Genomic DNA, 21,148 nt, shown 5'->3' on the forward strand with positions numbered 1-21,148 from the left:
AGACTAGGAGGAGGTGGAATTTGCATCTCCACACAACTAGGGCACCTACCAGGCACCTACGAGGCACTGGTGGGGGACCACAGATACCTAAGGGGACAGGAGGAACCGCCAGAGACTGGGTAGGACGTCGGGTGAGGGGGGGAGTGAGGGGGGGAGGAGTAGTGGAGGCGGGACTGGACTGGCGCCCCTGAGGGGCAGCTGGGGGAGAAGAAGGGCTCACACACCCGAAGGGGGAAATTGGGGGACCAGTGGGAGGGCAGAGGATCAAAAGAGAGCATAGCCAGTTTTCCCCTGCCCACTTAGGCCCCCAAGAGCCTGCTGAGATCTCAGGCCTGCTCTGCCCACAGAGGCCCCCTCCAGCTGCGTGGGTCCTGAGGGAGGGGGAGGGAGGGAAGGGGGAGCAAAAGTAAAGGCTGGACCTATTCCCATAGATCCTATTCCCAGCACCCCTGAGAGGTGGCTGGGGGAAGGGAGGAGTTCCTACACTCAGCAGGATCCACCCACTGTTAGGGGTCCAGCAGGGACAGGGGAGACCCTGGGGGAGATGGGGGTGGGGTGGGGTGGGGTGGGCGGGTGCAGGAAAGGAAGGGAACACAGCCAGCCCTTTCCCTGTCTACTTAGGCACCAGGGAGCCTGTTGGGCTCCCGGACCTAATCCTCTGCCCTCAGAGCCTCCCTCCTGCCGGGCAGAGCCCAAGCCCCACCCCTGCACTCTCACCCAGGGCCCCACTTCTACACTCGGAGACCCCTCTAAGACCCCCTCCAACCACCCTGGGCCTAAACCCCACCCACACACCCTCATCCATGTCCCTACCTCTAAACTCCTGAACTCCACACTCACTCCAGAGGCCCTCATTTGGACGTGCTGCTTCTCCCCTTCTGCACAGGTCCTAAGCAGAGGCCCCGGCCCAAGCTTGAACGTCACCCCACCACCCGCCTAGGTCCCATCCTGCCCTAAACCCCACCCCTGCTTAAGTTCCACCCCCAGCCAAAATCCACCCCTATGGCCAAGGCTTTTTTTTTTTTTCTTTTCTTTTTTCCTCTTTTAAATTGGGGTTCTGTTTTACCTTTTTGATTCATTGTTGTTGATTTATATTTTTATTTTTTCTAATAAATCTTTCATTTTTCTAATTTTATTTTACTCTTTATACTTTGTTTTCGTTCTCTCCTTTTGGCTTGTTCCCCACCCCACCCCACCCCCTTTTTTTTCTTTTTTCTGTGGTTTTATTTTACCTTGTTGCAGTTGTTTCAATTATATTTTTATTTTTCATAATATTTTTTATCTAATTTTATTTTGTTTTTTATTCTTTGTTATTGTACTGCTCCTTTTTTTCTTTTTTCTTTTTTTTTTTTTTTTGCTGTGCCACATGGCTTGCAGGATCTTAGTTCCCAGGCTGGAGTTCAGGCTCGAGCCCCTGTGGTGGGAGCTACAAGTCCAAACCACTGAACTAACACAGAACCTCAGAACCCAGGGAATATTAATTGGATTGAGGCCTCCCAGAGGTCCTTATCTCAGCACCAAGACCTGGCTCTATCCAACTGCCTGCAAATTCCAGTGTGGGACACCTCAGGCCAAACAACAAGTAAGACAGGAATACAGCCCCACCCATCAAAAAAAAAAAACATGAAACGACAAAAAAATATGTTACAGATGAAGGAGCAAGGTAAAAACCCACAAGACAAAATAAATGAAGACGAAAAGGCAACCTACCTGAAAAAGAATTCAGAGTAATGATAGTAAAGATGATCCATAATCTTGGTAGAATGGAGAAAATACAAGAAACATTTAACAAGGATCTAGAAGAACTAAAGAGCAGGCAAACAATAATGAACAACACAATAACTGAAATTAAAAATACTATAGAAGGAATCAAGAGCAGAATAACTGAGGCAGAAAAACGGATAAGTGACCTGGAAGATAAAATGGTGGAAATAACTGTCAAGGAGCAGAATAAAGAAAAAAGAATGAAAACAATTGAGGACAGTCTCACAGACCACTGGGACAATATTAAATGCACAAACTTTCGAATTATAGGGGTCCCAGAAGAAGAAGAGAAAAAGAAAGCATCTGAGAAAATATTTGAAGAGATTATAGTCAAAAACTTCCCTAACATGGGAAAGGAAATAGTCAAGTTCAGGAAGTGTAGAGAGCCTCGTACATGATAAACCCAAAGAGAAACACGCTGAGACAAATATTAATCAAACTATCAAAAATTAAATGCAAAGAAAAAATATTAAGAGCAGCAAGGGAAAAGCAACAAACAACATACAAGGGAATCCCCATAAGCTTAGCAACTGGCCTTTCATCAGAAACTCTGCAAGCCAGAAGGGAGTGGCAGGACATATTTAAAGTGATATAAAGGGAAAAACCTACAACCAAGATTACTCTACACAGCAAGGATCTCATTCAGATTTGATGGAGAAATCAAAAGCTTTACAGACAAGCAGAAGCTGTAAGAATTCAGCACTACCAAACCAGCTTTACAACAAATGCTAAAGGAACTTCTCTAAGCAGGAAACACAAGAGAAGAAAAAGACCCACAAAAACAAACCCAAATCAATTAAGAAAATGGTAATAGGAACATACATATCAATAATCACCTTGAATGTAAATGGATTAAATGCTCAAACCAAAAGACACAGATTGGCTGAATGGATACAAAAACAAGACCCTTATATATGCTGTCTACAAGAAAACCAATTCAAACCTACGGACACATACAGACTGAAAGTGAGGGGATGGAGAAAGATATTCCATGCAAATGGAAATCACAAGATAGCCGGAGTAGCAATACTCATACCAGATAAAATAGACCTTAAAATAAAGACTGTTACAAGAGATAAGGAAGGACACTACATAATGATCAAGGGATCAATCCAAGAAGAAAATATAACAATTATAAATATGTATGTACCCAACATAGGGGCATCTCAATACATAAGGCAAATGCTAACAGCCATAAAAGGAGAAATCGACAGTGACACAATAATAGTGGGGGACTTTAACACCCCACTCACACCAATAGACAGATCATACAGACAGAAAATAAAAAAGGAAACACAAGCTTTTAAATGACACAATAGACCAGACAGACTTAACTGATATTTTTAGGACATTCCACCTGCAAGCAGAAGAATACACTTTCTTCTCAAATGCACATGGAACATTCTCCATAACAGATCACATTTTGGGTCACAAATCAAACCTTGGAAAATTTAAGAAAACTGAAATCATATCAAGCATCTTTCCTGACCACAACACTGTGAGACTGGAAATCAATTACAGGAAAAAAACAGTAAAAAACACAAATACATGGAGGCTAAACAGTGCACTGCTAAATTACCAAGAGATCACTGAAGAAATCAAAGAGGAAATCAAAAAATACCTAGAAACAAATGACAAGGAAAACACGATGATCCAAAACCTATGGGACGCAGCAAAAGCAGTTCTTAAAGGGAAGTTTATAGCTATACAGGCGTACCTCAAGAAACAAGAAAAATCTCAAACAATCTAACCTTACACCTAAAGGAACTAGAGAAAGCAGAACAAACAAAACCCAAATTAGCAGAAGGAAAGAAATCATAAAGTTCAGAGCAGAAATAAATGAAATAGAAACAAAGAAAACAATAGCAAAGATCAATAAAACTAAAAGCTGGTTCTTTGAGAAGATAAACAAAATTAATAAACCGTTAGCCAGACTCATCAAGAAAAAAAGGGAGAAAATTCAAATCAATAAAATTAGAAATGAAAAAGGAGAGATGACAACTGACATCACAGAAATACAAAAGATCATAATAGACTACTACAAGCAACTCTATGCCAATAAAATGGACAACCTGGAAGAAATGGACAGATTCTTAGAATAGTACAACTTTCTAAGACTGCACCAGGAAGAATTAGGAAATATAAACAGACCAATCACAAGTAATGAAATTGAAACTGTGATTAAAAAATCTTCCAGCAAACAAAAGTCCAGGACCAGGGCTTCCCTGGTGGCACAGTGGTTGAGAGTCTGCCTGCCGATGCAGGGGACACGGGTTCGAGCCCTGGTCTGGGAAGATCCCACATGCCGCGGAGCAACTGGGCCCGTGAGCCACAACTACTGAGCCTGCGCGTCTGGAGCCTGTGCTCCGCAATGAGAGGCCGTGACAGTGAGAGGCCTGCGCACCGCAATGAAGAATGGTCCCCGCTTGCCGCAACTGGAGAAAGCCCTCGCACAGAAACGAAGACCCAACACAGCCAAAAATAAATTAATTAATTAATTAATTAAAAAAAAAAAAGATACTGTCATTATTTAAAAAAAAAAAAAAAAAAAGTCCAGGACCAGATGGCTTCACAGGTGAATTCTAACAAACATTTAGAGAACAGTTAACATCTATCCTTCTCAAACTCTTCCAAAATATTGTGGAGGGAGGAACACTCCCAAACTCATTCTATGAGGCCACCATCACACTGATACCAAAACCAGAAAAAGAAATCACAAAGAAAGAAAATTATAGACCAATATCACTGATAAATATAGGTGCAAAAATCCTCAACTAGCAAACAAATAATAGCAAACAGAATCCAACAACACATTAAAAGGATCATACACCATCATCAAGTGGGATTTATCCCAGGGATGCAAGGATTCTTCAGTATACACAAATCAATCCATGTGATACACCATATTAACAAATTGAGGAAGAAAAACCATATGATCATCTCAATAGATGCAGAAAAAGCTTCTGACAAAATTCCACACCCATTTATGATAAAAACCCTCCAGAAAGTAGGCATAGAGGGAACTTATCTCAACATAATAAAGGCCATATACAACAAACCCACAGCAAACATCATTCTCAATGGTGAAAAACTGAAAGCACTTCCTCTAAGATCAGGAACAAAACAAGGATGTCCACTCTCACCACTATTATTCAACATAGTTTTGGAAGTCCTAGCCACAGCAATCAGAGAAGAAAAATAAATAAAAGAATACAAATTAGAAAAGAAGAAGTAAAACTGTCACTGCTTGTCAATGACATGATATTATATGTAGAAAATCCTAAAGATGCCACCAGAAAACTACTAGAACTATTTAATGAATTTGTTAAGGTTGCAGGATACAAAATTAATGCACAGAAATCTCTTGCATGCCTACACACTAACAACAAAAGATCAAAGAGTAATTAAGGAAACAATCCCATTTACCATCACAATATAAAGAATAAAATACCTAGGAATAAACCTACCTAAGGAAGCAAAAGACCTGTCTCAGAAAACTATAAAACACTGATGAAAGAAATCAAAGAGGACATAAATAGATGGAAAGGTATACCATGCTCCTGGATTAGAAGAATCAATATTGTGAAAATGACTATATTACCTAAAGCAATCTACAGGTTCAATGCAATCCTGGATTGGAAAGATTGGAAGAATCAATATTGTGAAAATGACTATATTACTTAAAGCAATCTATAAGGTTCACTGCAATCCCTATCAAATTACCAATGGAATTTTTTCACAGAACTAGAACAAGAAATTTTACAATTTGTATGGAAACGCAGAGGACCCCGACTAGCCAAAGCAATATTGTGAAAGAAAAAAGGAGCCGAAGGAATCAGGCTCTCTGATCAGATTATACTACAAAGCTGCAATAATCAAGACAGTATGGTACTGGCACAAAAACAGAAATACAGGTCAATGCAACAAGACAGAAAGCCCAGAGATAAACCCATGCACATATGGTCACCTTATCTTTGATAAAGGAGGCAAGAATATACAATGGAGAAAAGACAGTCTCTTCAATAAGTGGTGCTGGGGAAACTAGACAGTTACATGTAAAAGAATGAAATTAGAACACACTCTAATACCATGCACAAAAATAAACTCAAAATGGATTAAAGACCTAAGCGTAAGGCCAGACACTACCAAACTCTTAGAGGAAAACATAGGCAGAACACTCTATGACATAAATCACAGCAAGATCCTTTGTGACCCACCTCCTAGAGCAAGGGAAATAAAAACAAAAATAAACAAATGGGACCTAATGAAACTTAAAAGCTTTTGCACAGCAAAGGAAACCATAAACAAGACGAAAAGACAACCCTCAGAATGGGAGAAAATATTTGTAAATGACCCAACTGACAACAGATTAATCGCCAAAATATACAAGCAGCTCACACAGCTCAATATCACAAAAACAAACAACCCAATCCAAAAATGGGCAGAAGACCTAAATAGACATTTCTCCAAAGAAGACATACAGATGGCCAACAAATGCATGAAAAGATGCTCCACATCACTAATCATTAGAGAAATGCAAATCAAAACCACAATGAGGTATCACCTCACACTAGTCAGAATGGCCATCATCAAAAAATCTACAAACAATAAATGCCAGAGAGGGTGTGGAGAAAAGGGAACCCTCCTGCACTGTTGGAGGGAATGTAAATTGATACAGCCACTATGGAGAACAGTATGGAGGTTCCTTAAAAAACTAAAAATAGAACTACCATATGACCCAGCAATCTCACTACTGGGCATATACCCTGAGAAAACCATAATTCAAAAAGATACATGTACCATAATGTTCATTGCAGCACTATTTACAATTGCCAGGACATGGAAGGAACCTAAATGTCCATCGACAGATGAATGGATAAAGAAGATGTGGCACATATATACAATGGAATATTACTCAGCCAAAAGGAACGAAATTGAGTTATTTGTAGTGAGGTGAATGGACCGAGAATCTGTCCTGCAGAGTGAAGTAAATCAGAAAGAGAAAACAAATACCATACACTAACGCATAGTGTTAATTCCATATATATGGAATTTTAAAAAGCGGCACTGATGAACCTAGTGGCATGGCAGGAATAAAGATGCAGATGTAGAGAACGGACTTGAGGGCACGGTGGGGAAGGGGAAGCTGGGATGAAGTGAGACAGTAGCACTGACGTATATACACTACTAAATGTAAAATGGACGGCTAGTGGGAAGCTGTTGCATAGCACAGGGAGATCAGGTTGGTGCTTTGTGACGACTTAGAGGGGTGGGATAGGGAGGGTGGGAGAGAGGTTCAAGAGGGAGGGGATATGGGGATATATGTATACATATACCTGATTCACTTTGTTGTACAGCAGAAACTAACAGAACGTTGTAAAGTATTTATAGTCCAATAAAGATGTGGAAAAGAAAAATAGAACTACCTTGTGATCCAGCAATTCTACTTCTGGGTATTTATCCAAAGAAAATTGAAAACACTAATTGGAAAAGATATATGCACGCCCATATTCACTGCAGCATTTTTTTTTTTTTTACAATTGCCAAGACATGGAAACAAGATGAGTGTGCATGTACACACACACACACACACCAGAATACAATTCAGCCCCATTTGTGACAACATGGATGTACCTTGAGGGCATTATGCTAAGTGAAGTAAGTCAGAGAAAGACAAATATTATATCACTTGTATGTGGGATCTAAAAATAAACAACTCATTGAAAAACAGATCAGATTGTGGTTACCAGAGTAGAAAGCAAAGGTGGGGTGTGTGGGGGGAGGGGTGGAAGAATTAGATGAAGGTGGGCAAAAGGCATGAGATAAATAAGAACCGGGGATGTAATGGACAACATGATGACTATACTTAATACTGCTCTACTGTATAGATGAAAGCTGCTGAAAGAGTAAATCCTAAAATTTTTTCTCACAAGGAAAGAAATATTTTTGTGTGTATGTGTACAAGATGATGGATGTTCACTAAATTTCTTGTGGTGATCATTTTTGCAATATATGTAAGTCAAGTCATTCTGCTGTACACCTTAAACTTACACAGCACTGTATGTCAATTATATCTCAATAAAACTGAAAAAAAAAGATTTGGAAGAAAAGAAAATATGTAAGGAGGGAGCAATTTGGCATGTTCAAGGAAGAGAAAGAAAGACAGCATCGTTGAAGCATAATGAGTAACTGGGAGAGGGGTCTCCAGTGAGGGGGGCTGTCACAAGAATATGCAGTTTCTCTCAATTCAATAGAAAATCATTGGGGTTGGGGAGAGCTTAACCAACAGTGATGACAACCTGTTATATACTTTCTGTCTTTCCCCGCCCTTCTTAAAAGATGATTCCAGCTTCTATGTGGAGAGTGAATAGTAGGGAGGCAGAGTAATAAATAAAAGAAAAACAAAAAGAAAGGTAAAGGCCAGTTTGTGTATTATTGCAGAGTGCTGGGAGAGAGAACAATGCAAGAACATAAATGAGTGAAGCTGGCTGCATAAAGCCAAAAGGGAATGGTGTGATCTTTAGCAAACTGAATAATGCATTCCTAGTTACGGAGGATGGTTGCCACTCCGTTCTGATTAATTGTTGCCACTTTAAATATAGACCCAATGTTGCCAGCTGTTGTAATGCTTCAAGGGTCCAGATGCCCAGATTTTTAAGATTCTAATTCTGAACTACTGTATGGAATGCCTCAAAGCGTCATTGGGAGAGGCCAATACTTTGGACCAACAGTTTGTGGTGCCTGGTATCAACTAATAGTACAGAAGACTTTAAAGGCTGGATGTAGGTATTTGGGATGAGAGGCTGAATTCTGTGTTGTGAACTGTGCCGATTAAAACCTCATCATGAGATAGATGATGCGGGTAAGGAATGGCTTCATGGAAGAGGTGGAATTTGTGCTGACCCCTGAAGGCTACGTGTTCTGAAGCGGCAAAACATAATGGGGAGGGCATTTTAGAGAGAAGCCATGGTAAGAGCCAAACCAATGAGTTTTGAAAACCCAAGAGGTGTTGGGGGAAGATGAGTCAGCTGGCCAGAACCAGGAGTTTGGTAATGGAGGAGAAGTAAAGCAAGCTGGAAAGGTAGATTGCGGTCAAATCAATGAGTTTGGGCAGCTTTGGCATTGAACACAGAAGTGCTATAATCCGATTCTATATTTTCTGGTGAGATACAGTCAGGGAGTAGTGACTCAACAATTATGTTCTCTTAGTAACTGTTGCATTAAATCAGCTGAATGAAGGGCAAGAGAGAACTTATCGGAGAAAAATCTAATTGCTATCAACAATGATTATTCTTACATAGGCATAAATTCTGAGCATGCATGTTCATAAATGAGCATTTTTCTCTCCCCTGTTCTAAGTGCCAGGAGGATGTTTCACTTTTAGGTAGTGCCATGGTGATAAATATTCCAAACTCTATTATTAAAGGCATATTTAATCCCTTTTGCAAGAACAGAGCCAACTCCCAGGGTTAGAAAAGACCTTGAATCTTCAATGCCACGAATGAATCCTTTTGTCCTGTAGCATTTATAAGCAGGAGTGAATAATGGGGACCTCAAAGAGGCATTTTATTCAGGATTCAGCCATCCTCCTTCGAATGAGAAGACTAAAGTTACCCATAGTATGGTTATTTCTCCTAAACAGAGTGGATCTGTCAAGTACTGAGTCATCACTCCTGATCCTACTGGCCACAAGGTGCCTGGCAACTTGGAGGTGGTCCTGATGGGTAACAACCTCGGCTGCTGCCTGTAGTGCAGCCCAGCTTGCCTTAGACAGCAAGGTTGCATGAGTCATGTTCCCAAAATCACAGGGTCATGTGAGGTCCATCATGCTCTCTGATATGACGGATGTGAGGCTGCCATAATCCAGTCCCTCTGCCTCCACCCCCTTTCGCTTAGAGTATAAAGTACGTAATCAGCCCAGAGGAAATGCAGTTTAGTCATTGTCAGGGAGTAGGTGGATGACAAAGAGTCACAGGTAGTGTCACCTAGCTGCATCTTCTTAGTCATATAAGACTCTGCAAGCTAAGTGTCATGAGATATAAGGGGTTTAAATACATCAGTGCATTAATTCTGGCACTGGAGACTCCTACTACTTGTAACTAAATGGTAGATCCCCATGCAGAGTAGGATTTGCCTTTTAAATGAAGATGCTGCAAATGCCATTCTCGCAGTCATGGTCACTTGCTAATCCCCTCTAACTAGACAGCACAGGAGGCTGATGTTAGAATAAGATGTAGGCAGAGCAAACACATGTGTAGGAAGGCCAGAAACAGAAAAACCAGGGAAGACACAAAAGAGAGAAAGAGGGCAGAGGGGTGTACTAGTAATTCTATTCTTAAAACATACTCACATGCACAAAAGCATGACTCAGGGAGTTGACATCCCAGCCTTTAAAGAGATGATTGGGAGGAGTTCTGGGGAAGTTGGAATGTCATATTTTAAGACACTTCTAAAGCTCTGTCCCCAGCTTTGTGTAAACAGGGAACTTTGTGGTGAGCAGAATATACCCCTCTGATCCCTGGAACCCATGGATACGTCTATTACAGGGAAAGGGGGGGATTAAGATTGTAAATGAAATTAAGAATTCTAATCAGCTGACCCTGAAGGGGGGAGATTATCCTGGATGATCCTGGTGGGTCCAATATATTCTCAAGGGCCCCATATGTGGAACAGGGAGGCCGAAGAGAGGGTCCAAGTGACACAGTGTAAGAAAGACTGGACCAGCCGTTCCTGGCTTTGAAGGTGGAAGGGGGCCACGAGCCAAGAAATAGGGGTAGCCTCCAGAAGCTGGAAAAGGTAAGAAACAGATTCTTCCCTAGAGCCTCTTGAAAGAAACACAGCCCTGCCAATACCTTGATTTAATCCAAAGGGATTCATTTCAACCTCTGGTGTCCAGACGATAAGATAATACGTTTATGTGGCTGTAAGCCTGTAAGTTCACGGTTATTACTTACAGCAGCCATGGACAACTACCCATGAGCATGTGCATTACAGTATCACTTTTATGTGGTGAGATTCCTGGAGCAGAGGTGGTTCGAAGGAGAAATATCCAATAACCTCCCCCCGCCATATAGAGTCACGGGAAAATGACGTCTAACAAATAGCCCCTTCCAGGCTCAGCTCCCGCTCTGCCTCTCCTCATGCTCTCGTCCTGTAGCCACACTGGACTGTCACTTTGTGAATTTGTCATCTGTTGTCACACTGGGCTCTCTAGTCATGCTGTGGGCTCTGCCTGGAATCCTCTCCCCACCTACTTGTCCCAAAAGTTCTCTCTCTGTTCCCAGTGACCCTCGATTTCTCACCATCTCCTCTATGAGGCCTTCTATGCTCACCATCTTCCCTCTCAGGAAAAAGGAACTTTCTCTCCTCTGTGACATGATGCCAGTGTCAGGGTATCCGTGATTAGTCTGCTTTACTTTGGAACCAGAGTGATTCCATTTGGTTTGGTGGGTTTGGGTTAGTTTCTTTTCCTTTGCCACATAGCAAGAAGATTTATATTACCCCTCTCTCCTGGAGAAGTTTTAAACATTCAGCCTTCTCTGATCTAGATAAGAGGAAACTAGTTTTTTCATGACTAAAGTTTCAGACTTTCAGTCAAATAGGTCTCTTGTAAATAAGACAGAAGGAGGATGTGAGGAGACATCACCCCTGGAAGAAAGAAGAAGAGGTGGTAAGATTTCCTCAGAACTAAAAAGAGACTAGGGTAGAGACATTATCTAAACTATTTGAACAGATTGTCCAGCAAGGCGTGGACCTGCTGCCCTGGGATAAAGGCCTGGTTTGCGGTCTGATTACTAGAAGATCACAGAGCTGATGGGAGAAAAGAGGCTGGGCCTCTGTCACCAACACCTCCTATGATGACTTTTATCAGCATCTCACCTCTCTGCCCTCAGGAGGTTACCATCCATTCTGTTTGATGTCCTTCTGATTATCTCATGTAAACAGTCTGTTGCGGGTTGAATCCTGCTCCCAAAAAAGATATGTTGAAGTTCTAACCCCCAGTAGCTATGAGTGGGAACGCATTTGGAAACAGATCTTTGCAGATGTAATGGAGTTAAGATGAGGTCATTAGGGTGTGTCCTAATCCAACGTGACTAGTCTTTATAAGAAGAGGGAAATGTGGATGGAACCATACAGGGAGAATACCATGTGATGACAAAGAATGAGGTGATGCAGCTGCAAACCAAAGAAATCAAGGTTTACCGTCGTCACCAGAAGTTGGAAGACAGGCATGGAATGGAGTCTCCCTCAGAAGGACCCAACTCTGCCAACACCTGGATGTTGGACTTCTAGCCTCCAGAAATGTGAAAGAACAACTTTCTGTTGTTTTGAGCCACCCAGTTTGTGGTACTTTTTACAGCAGCCCTAGGAAACTAACACACAATCCTTCAGAAGGAAGCCTGTTAAGTCAAGAAAAGAAGAGACCCCTAGACACCTAGTCGGGTAGGGATGGGGAAGCCCCCTGTTTTTGCTGCTATGGTTGCATGATGACCTTCATGGGGTCAAGGTACTTCTGCTTGCATGGGTCTCTTCCTACATAAAAAAATAAAATAAGATAAAACTTATATTTTACAACTGCACTGGTATGCAGATTAATGTATTAAGATCATATATTCAAACATTTTCTTAAACCTAAAAGTTTAGTTTTTTTCCTTCTGATTTTAAAAGAAATTAAAATATTTTCTTGGGCTCCTAGACATATGTGCACTCTGGGCACAGCACTTATTATATCTGTTGAATAAGTCAGTCCTGGCTGCTGCAGAACCTGAACTCTCTGAGCTGGGACACTGGTCAATGACATCATCATACAGTCCATAGTTTTCGTATGTCTTTTTCATAGTTTTCCTTCAAATAGGATTACATGTGGTTAACTACATAGTTAGCATTGTGTAAAGTGTATTTCTGTGTGAAAGGCCCTTCGTGTTGTAACGTGTTAGGCAATGCTGAGGTTTTGTTTCAGGCAACACCAGGTTTTCAGCAGTGCTAAGTACTACAGAAACAATATATGGTGAATTGTAGACATTCCACAAATTATTGTTAACAAGCAGAAAGATAAGAAAACTGAAGAAATTGAACCATACTTTGTCTTAAAACCTTTTAAGCCAAGTTTCCCTAGACAGGGTTCATCTCTTTGATTCGCTCATCAGAAACGTTCTTCCTCCCCAGATACCTGTGTAGAACTGAGACTCGAGAATAATGCCCCACAGTGTTTCTGGATGTTCAGCTTCCAATCCTCTGGCAATTTCCACATAAGTGACCTTTTCTAGGTAATGAGGGCACTATCATCACTCAAAGTCTAGTATAACTTAAAGTTCATTCACTTAAGGTTCTTTTTGATGTAATATTAAGTGGATAATTATGAACAGGTTAGGGTTAGGGTTAGGGATAGGTTTCCTATCCTCAACCCAGGAGAGAAAAAAGGAATCAGGTCAAATCAATGGCTTCTTCTCCATTAAGACAAAATTGCTCTACAGCATATTATAGGAAGATATTCTTGAGTTAGTTGGACAATGTGTGCATCTGTATACTTTGCCTAAATGCCACTGGGAACGTACAAGGGAAATAGAAAATCCATCACCTTAAGGACCATACAGTTGTTTGGGAAAAGAGAGAAAATGCATGTGTTTAATAGCTTGAAAATAATGATTTGGTCATTATTATCATATTTATATTCCTGTGATCAATGAATCAATAAAAAATTGTGTCTAGGAAACACAGAATCTGGCAGAGTTTTTTAAGGTTATCTGATCTAACCACTGCGCATGTATCATTTTAGAAAGAAATCTGGTCTCTTTCCTCCCTAAAAGGCTCCATCCACAGTCATAGCTGGGGACGTCCTCTTCTTGATGCTCAGAAACTGTTTTACATTATATAACTTGGCCATCATCAAGCTGAATGATAATCTATGCTCTTTCAACCAGACTGAGCATTTTTAGACAAGAGGTACTATCTTATTTTATCATGAATTTCCCAGCATCTAAGCAGAATCTTGCATGTAGTAGACACTCAGAAAAGATTAGATAAACAAATGCATAAAAAGGCATGAATAAGCTCAAATTCCATATTTACATACAAGATCATCAGGATGTTATTTATAATGTTGTATTTAGCCTAAAAAGGGGGGCTTTAGGCAATAGATTTCATAATTGCACCCGTTTAATTGTGCTTCTCAAACTTTAATGGATGTACTAATTGTGTAGGTAGCTTGTTTAAAATTCAGTCTCCATCAGAAATTATGATTTCATAGGTATAAGGTGTGAGGCAGGAATCTGCATTTGAACATGGAAGTCCAATGCCTGATAAATAATTTGAGAAACATTATAGTAAATAGTGGGGTCTCCTATGGTGCATCTGACTGAACATCCAGGTTATGATTTATTTTTTAGAAATATACATACCTTCTACAGTGAAATAACGATTACGAGAGCATCTTAAAATTTAATTGAGCAAATCATGCTGCAGTACAGTGCTTTTTGAAGCTTTAGTGCGCACATAATTACTGGGGATCTTGTTAAAACGCAGATTCTCACTGAGTCGGAGGTGAACGTAGGATTCTGCATTCTGAAAAGCTCCCAGGTATGACCCTCAAGCTGATGAATTCTCTATTTCCCTTGTATGTTCCCAGTAGCATTTAGGCAATGTACATAAATGCATGTGGATGCTGCTGGCTCCGTGGAACACAGTTTGAGTAGCAAAGATGTACAGCATCTCTTAGTAAAATGTGATATATGATACACTAGTCTTATAAGATACACCTCACCAAAAGTGTTCCTTGGGTGAATAAACATTTTCAGGACTGTATGCTATAGCTTGCTCTTGGAGCTATCATAATACACTGTAATACAATACATTAAAAGTGGTACAAGTCATACAACACATTGCGACAATTTTAAGGTCATAAAGTTTATTTTAACTATGAACTTGCCAGGAAATTGGCACTGTCTAGTATATGGGACATCTCTTGTCCCACTCACAGCCTCTCAGTCCCACCCCAGCTCCAGCAACTGCAACAACTGTTTCCTCTTGGCTCTGATCAGCTTCTGTCCCACACACCCTGACGGCACCTAGCCTCGTTCTGGCACCGCGTTCCTGCTCATTTCCTGCCCTGGGCACGTGCTGCAAACGCAAATGCTCCAGCAGGGACCCCATATGCATAAGCAACCCAGGAGTGCAGGGCAGTTATTGCTGTGGGGTCATGCTTGTCCAGAGGGGGATGGATAAAACTTTTCTCCTTTCATCCCAAGGTACATCATTCTCAGACGTATCTAACAAGACTCCTCAGAAGGTCCCATGGGGTCAAACACAGACAACCTGTAGGTGTTGTCAAGTTGGTAATATATCTTTGCCCCTTTCTCTGTAACTTGACCCTTTCCCTCACTCCAACTCTCTGGAATCATTTCCCAAATAAACTGGCCTGAAATACATCTAGTCCAGATTTACTTGAGCTGTAAATAACATATACACCTGATTTCAAAGACTTTGGTATAAAAAAGGATGGAAATGCCTTACTAATAACTTATTATATTGAGTACATGTTGAAAGAATATCTGGAATATATTCAATTGTGATAGTGTGATTTACAGTAAGAAATGTATATTTGGGGGCTTCCCTGGTGGCGCAGTGGTTGGGAGTCTGCCTGCTAACGCAGGGGACGCGGGTTCGAGCCCTGGTCTGGGAAGATCCCACATGCCGCAGAGCGGCTGGGCCCGTGAGCCACAATTACTGAGCCTGCGCGTCTGGAGCTGTGCTCCGCAACAGGAGGGGCCGCGATGGTGAGAGGCCCGCGCACCGTGATGAGGAGTGGCCCCCGCTTGCCACAACTAGAGAAGGCCCTAGCACAGAAACGAAGACCCAACATAGCAATCAATCAATCAATCAATTAATCAATAAAAAAATAAATCTAAAAAAAAAGAAATGTATATTTGGGTCTTCATCCTCATGCTTGTCACAGAGCTCTCATAACCCTCAGAATTTCCTAAGCGCTAAGGGTGATAAAGGTAAAAAGTGTGACTTCTGTTATTCGTAACAAACCCCTTTCAACCACATCTGGAGTTTACGTTAATGAGGTGACCCGGGACAGTCTCCTAAGGGGGCTGGTTACCAGGGGAACCAACCAGGTAACTAGAGGGTTGGAAATTTCAACTTCCCTGGCCCCCAACACACCCTCTGAAAGGGGAGAGGGGCTAGACATTGAGTTCCATTACCAATGGCAAAAGATTTAGTCAATCATGCCTATGTAATGAAGCCTCCACACAAGGCTCGTAGTACAGGGTTGGAGAGCTTCTGGGTTGCTGAACACACAGAGGTGCTGGGAGGGCGGTGCATCAGCAGGGGAGATGGAAGGCCACACCCCTCCCCCAATACCTTGTCCTTCGCACCTCTTCCATCTGGCTGTTCCTGGGTTTTATGATTTTATAATAAACTGATAATCTGGTAAGTAAACACGTTCCATGAGTTCTGTGAGCCATTCTAGCAAATTACTGAACCTGAGCAGAGGGTTTGGGAACCTCTGATCTATAGCCTGTCATCAGAAGCACAGGTGACAACCTGGACTTGTGATTGGCAATTCAGTGGATAGGTGGGGACCAGTCCTGTGGGACTGAGCCCTTAACCTGTGGAGTCTGTGCTAACTCCAGGTAGTTAATAGATTGGAGACTTGCTTGATGCGGGAAAAAGCCACACACAACTGATATCACGAGTATTGAGAGCAGGGTAGAAAATGGAAAAAGAGGGGTTTTTAAATTATTACTTCATCAGTTAAATAAAGTACACTATTAAAATTAAAGTCTTACCTGGTTGTTTTTACTTTTTTTAAAACATGGCTACGAGAAATTTAAAATTAGATATGTGGCTCTCATTTATGTTGGCTAGCACCGTCGTCAACTTTGTGGACTATCCTACACCCTTCCAGAAAATTGCCTCTCCCTTTATTTAACTCAAAGGTAATTATTAGGGTGCTTGGAACCAAAGGATCCAACCAGTAAATCTACTAAGAAAACAGATAAAATGAAAAGTTACATAATCATCTCTTATCTCCATTTATGCCCATTCAACTAGCATTAACCCAGCAATCAGGAAGAACAAAGACAAATCATCACTCACAGTCATTCTCTAGGTCAATGGTCCTCTATTCTGGTTGCAAATTCGACCATGTGAACATCTTTTTCAAATATTCTGATAAGGGGACCTCACTGAAGACCACTTCTGTGCATACGAATAATTTGGGGCTTTTGTTAAAATGCAGATTCTGATTCAGTAGATCCAAAATGTGGCCCAAGATTCTGCTTTTCCAACAAGCTCCCAGGTGATGCTGATGCTACTGGACCACAAACAACAAACTGAGGAGCAAGGTTTAAAACCGAAGGTATAAATTGGAGTCGAAATTGCCAGAGTTTGCAGTCACAAGAGACATGCATTCTTCTGTGAAGCAGATTGTAAGCATTACAAAGCTAATCCCATTTCATCCTGGTGCAAACCTCATGGGGGCTTCCTTTTTGCATCCCTGTATTTTGCATACTTGTATCTCTCCACCAATGGGTGACACTGGACCAGTCACTCAATCTCCCCATGTCTTATTTCCTCCCCTTGAAAACAAAACAGCAGTAGCTATCAAGAGGATTAAAAGGTAATTCACATTTTGCCTTTAGAGTGCTGGTGCTATAGTATATACCCAGTAAAGGTTACTTTGTTTTATTATTATTACTGTTATAGTCAAGTTCAATTCTGTACTTTTTCAGCTATCAAAATTGTGACCCAAAGAAGGAAAATAATTTGCCTAAGGTCACATATTTAGCTTCTAATGAGCTAGCCTGGATTTCAAAATCCTAAATTCACTGCTCATTCCTCTTCCGTGGTATTCCGTTCACTTCTTTGGATGTCTCTGTACTATAGGAATTGTTGTACTTTATGGTGATTATTACTTTTACTTTTTGAGGTTTAAAATATGCCCCAAAATCTTTTGACACTTTCTTCAAAAGGTGTAGCCTAATCACTGTGTGCAGGCTAGAACGATGACTCACTCCTAATGAACAGATTAAGGCAGGAATCACAGTGCATGACTTCTGAGACAAAGTCGTAAAAGGCACTGTGGCTGCCATCTTGCTCCCTGTCAGATCACTCCCTTGGGGAGAAGTCAGTCGCCATGGTTGAAGGATTCTCAAGCAGCTGTATGGAGAGGAACTAAGGACTTCTCACCACAGCTGGCAGGGAAATGAGGTCTTCTGCCAACAGCCACAGATTTTCTCTCAAAGCTATTATTTCTCCCGTACAAGGTTCCACTGTACATCACACATTCTTCTACTCTTGCTTATACAGTGAACAAGTGTACACCAGCCCTTTGGCTCAGGTTCACAGGTCTTCCCTGGAGAAGGGTGTCAGGCCAGTTAAGCTTAGGGTGTCTTTTTCTGATGCCTCCTGGGAGCAGTGGAAAGTTCTGGGTCTCAAGAGGCATAAGCGGGGCCCAGCTGTATGGGTGTTCAGAGAGCTCCATGCACAGAGCTCCCTGCCCTGGTGCTGAACAAGGAGAGAGCCACCTTGGAAGTGTCTCCTCCAGCCCCAGTCAAGCCTTCAGATGACGACAGCCCCAGCAGACATCTTAACTGCCACCTCCCGAGAGAGCCAAAGCCAGAACCACCCAGTTAAAATTTCCTGAATTCTTTACCCACAGAAACTATGAGATACTATTTTTTGTTGTTTTAAGCTGCTAAGTATTTGTGTTAACTTGTTCAGCAGCAAGAGATAACTGATACCTTATTTACTCAGCTGTGTTCTCTAATAGACTGAAAGCATAGGACCTGGAATAGCACATATTAATCCATTCATTCATTGAATCACTCATTCATTCTCACATCCATCCATCTACTCATCAAACATTTATTGAGAACCTGCATTTCAGGTGTTGCTCCTACATGCTGGGCATGTAATAAGTTGAATGCAAGATAGACCCTCTCCTTACAGAGCTTACAGTCAAGGCAAGGAAAGAGATTACTATTCAGTAAATATCTGATAAACGACTTGAGGTAGAATATAGTGAATACAGTAAAATCTTAGCTAATATTAAGTGTTTTAAAGATATGCTAATTTCATTGTTTTTAATCACACTGAACCAACTCTCTTCCCAGGTTCAAGACAAGCAAGAAAGCCTAGAGCACAGTCAGAAGCTGGTGAAGCCCAGGGCTTTTGTTTGTTTGTTTTAATCCCCTTGTAAACTAATACTTAGGCAATGATTATCAAGAGATGTAACTACTAAAATATAGGTATTCAGACCTCACATGCATGCAAATGGAAATATACAAAATCTCTATGGCTGTACATATATTATTTTAAAAAGACAAAATTTGATTAAATCTTTATATCTAATTATCAATATACTTAATCCCAGAGAGCAACAAACATCACAAGGAGAAAAATCCAAATTGGGGAAAAATACACAGGAAAAATAATGCAGTTTCTTCCACAAATTAATTATAAGAAAAATAAATAAGAAAAGGGAGGGCATATTGATAGATTTAAAAATTGTTTTAACTTATAATATATAGCAATCAATTACAATGTATTGCTTTAATTTAGCTTTCCGTCAAAACAAACTCTTAAAAGAGAAGGAAAAAAATGATATGTATTTAAAACATTAACGAAAACTATGAAACCATTAGGAAAACTTGCACACTGAGTATATATTTGATGATGTTTAGGGATTATGATGTTTTGATTAAGTTTTTAAAAAGTCCCTGACATTTAGAGACATCTACTGAAATTATTACAGGTGAAGTAATATGATATCTGGACTTCACTTCATTAAAAAAAAAAAAAAAAAAAGGTTCTGAAGAACCTAGGGGTAGGAGAGGAATAAAGACCCAGACGCAGAGAATGGACTTGAGGACACGGGGAGGGGGAAGGGTAAGCTGGGATGAATTGAGAGAGTGGCATGGACATATATACACTACCAAATGTAAAACAGATAGCTAGTGGGAAGCAGCCGCATAGCACAGGGAGCTCAGCTCGGTGCTTTGTGACCACCTAGAGGGGTGGGATAGGGAGGGTGGGAGGGAGATGCAACGGGAAGGAGATACGGGGATATTAAAAGAAAATAATCCACAGGGGACAAGAGTAGAAGCAGGCATATAATAGTAGAGTCTATAGATGACAGTAGTTTGAACGAGGGTGACAGAGCAGTGGAGATGGTGGCAAATTGTAGAAGCAGTAGGATTTCCTGATGGATCAAATGGTCTAAAAGGAAGATAAATGTCAAGGATGTTTCCAATATTTTTGACTTGGGCAATCAAAAGGAAGAGGTTGGCAATAACTGAGATGAGAAAGGCTCTGGATAGAGCAAATTCAACATTTTAAGCTTGAGTTGCTTGTTGGGTAACCAAATGGAAGTGTGAAATATAGAATTAGATTTATGCTCCAAAGTTTATGGAAAAAGTCTTGGCTGAAGACAACATTCAGGAGTTGCAAGTTTCAGATGTTCTTTGAAGCCTCATGATAAACTCTTGTGAAGAGAGTGAGTGTAGAAAACAGACCAAGGGAGATTAACCAAGATGGCGGAGTAGAAGGACGTGCTCTCACTCCCTCTTGCGAGAGCACCAGAATCACAACTGGCTGCTAGACAATCATTGACAGGAAGACCCTGGACTTCACCAAGGAGGACACCCCACGTCCAAGGACAGAGGAGAAGCCGCAGTGAGACGGTAGGAGGGGCGCAATCAGAGTAAAATCAAATCCCATAACTGCTGGGTGGGTGACTCACAGACTGGCGAACACTTATACCACAGAAGTCCACCCACTGGAGTGAAGGTTCTGAGCCCCACCTCAGGCTTCCCAACCTGGGGGTCCGGCAAAGGGAGGAGGAATTCCTAGAGAATCAGACTTTGAAGTCTAGTGGGAATTGATTGCAGGACTGTGACAGGACTGGGGGAAACAGAGACCCCACTCTTGGAGGGCACACACAAAGTAATGTGTGCATCGGGACCCAGGGGAAGGAGCAGTGACCCTGGGGGAGACTGAACCAGACGTACCTGCTGGTGTTGGGGGGTCTCCTGCAGAGGCGAGTGGTGGCTCTGTTTCACCGTGGGGATAAGGACACTGGCAGCAGAGGTCCTGGGAAGTTCTCCTTGGCGTGAGCCCTCCCAGAGTCTGCCATTAACCCCACCAAAGAGCACGGGTAGGCTCCAGTGTTGGGTTGCCTCAGGCAAAACAACCAACAGGGAGGGAACCCAGCCCCACCCATCAACAGTCAAGTGGATTAAGGTTTTACTGGGCTCTGATCGCCACAGCAACAGGGAGGGAACCCAGCCCCACCCATCAACAGTCAAGTGGATTAAGGTTTTACTGAGCTCTGACCGCCACAGCAACAGTCAGCTCTACCCACCACCAGAGCCTCCCA

At 41.5% G+C, this 21,148-nt stretch overlaps 1 protein-coding gene across 1 annotated transcript in view; it reads right to left on the minus strand.

The window, feature by feature from the left end:
* The window catches only part of GRM7 (glutamate metabotropic receptor 7), an 818,732-nt gene that overhangs the window by 656,471 nt on the left and 141,113 nt on the right, over positions 1-21,148 (minus strand). The gene's annotated exons all lie outside the window — the stretch shown is intronic.

This window comes from Balaenoptera acutorostrata, chromosome 10 (assembly GCF_949987535.1).
Source record: "Balaenoptera acutorostrata chromosome 10, mBalAcu1.1, whole genome shotgun sequence".
In the NCBI taxonomy this organism is placed as follows: domain Eukaryota; kingdom Metazoa; phylum Chordata; class Mammalia; order Artiodactyla; family Balaenopteridae; genus Balaenoptera; species Balaenoptera acutorostrata.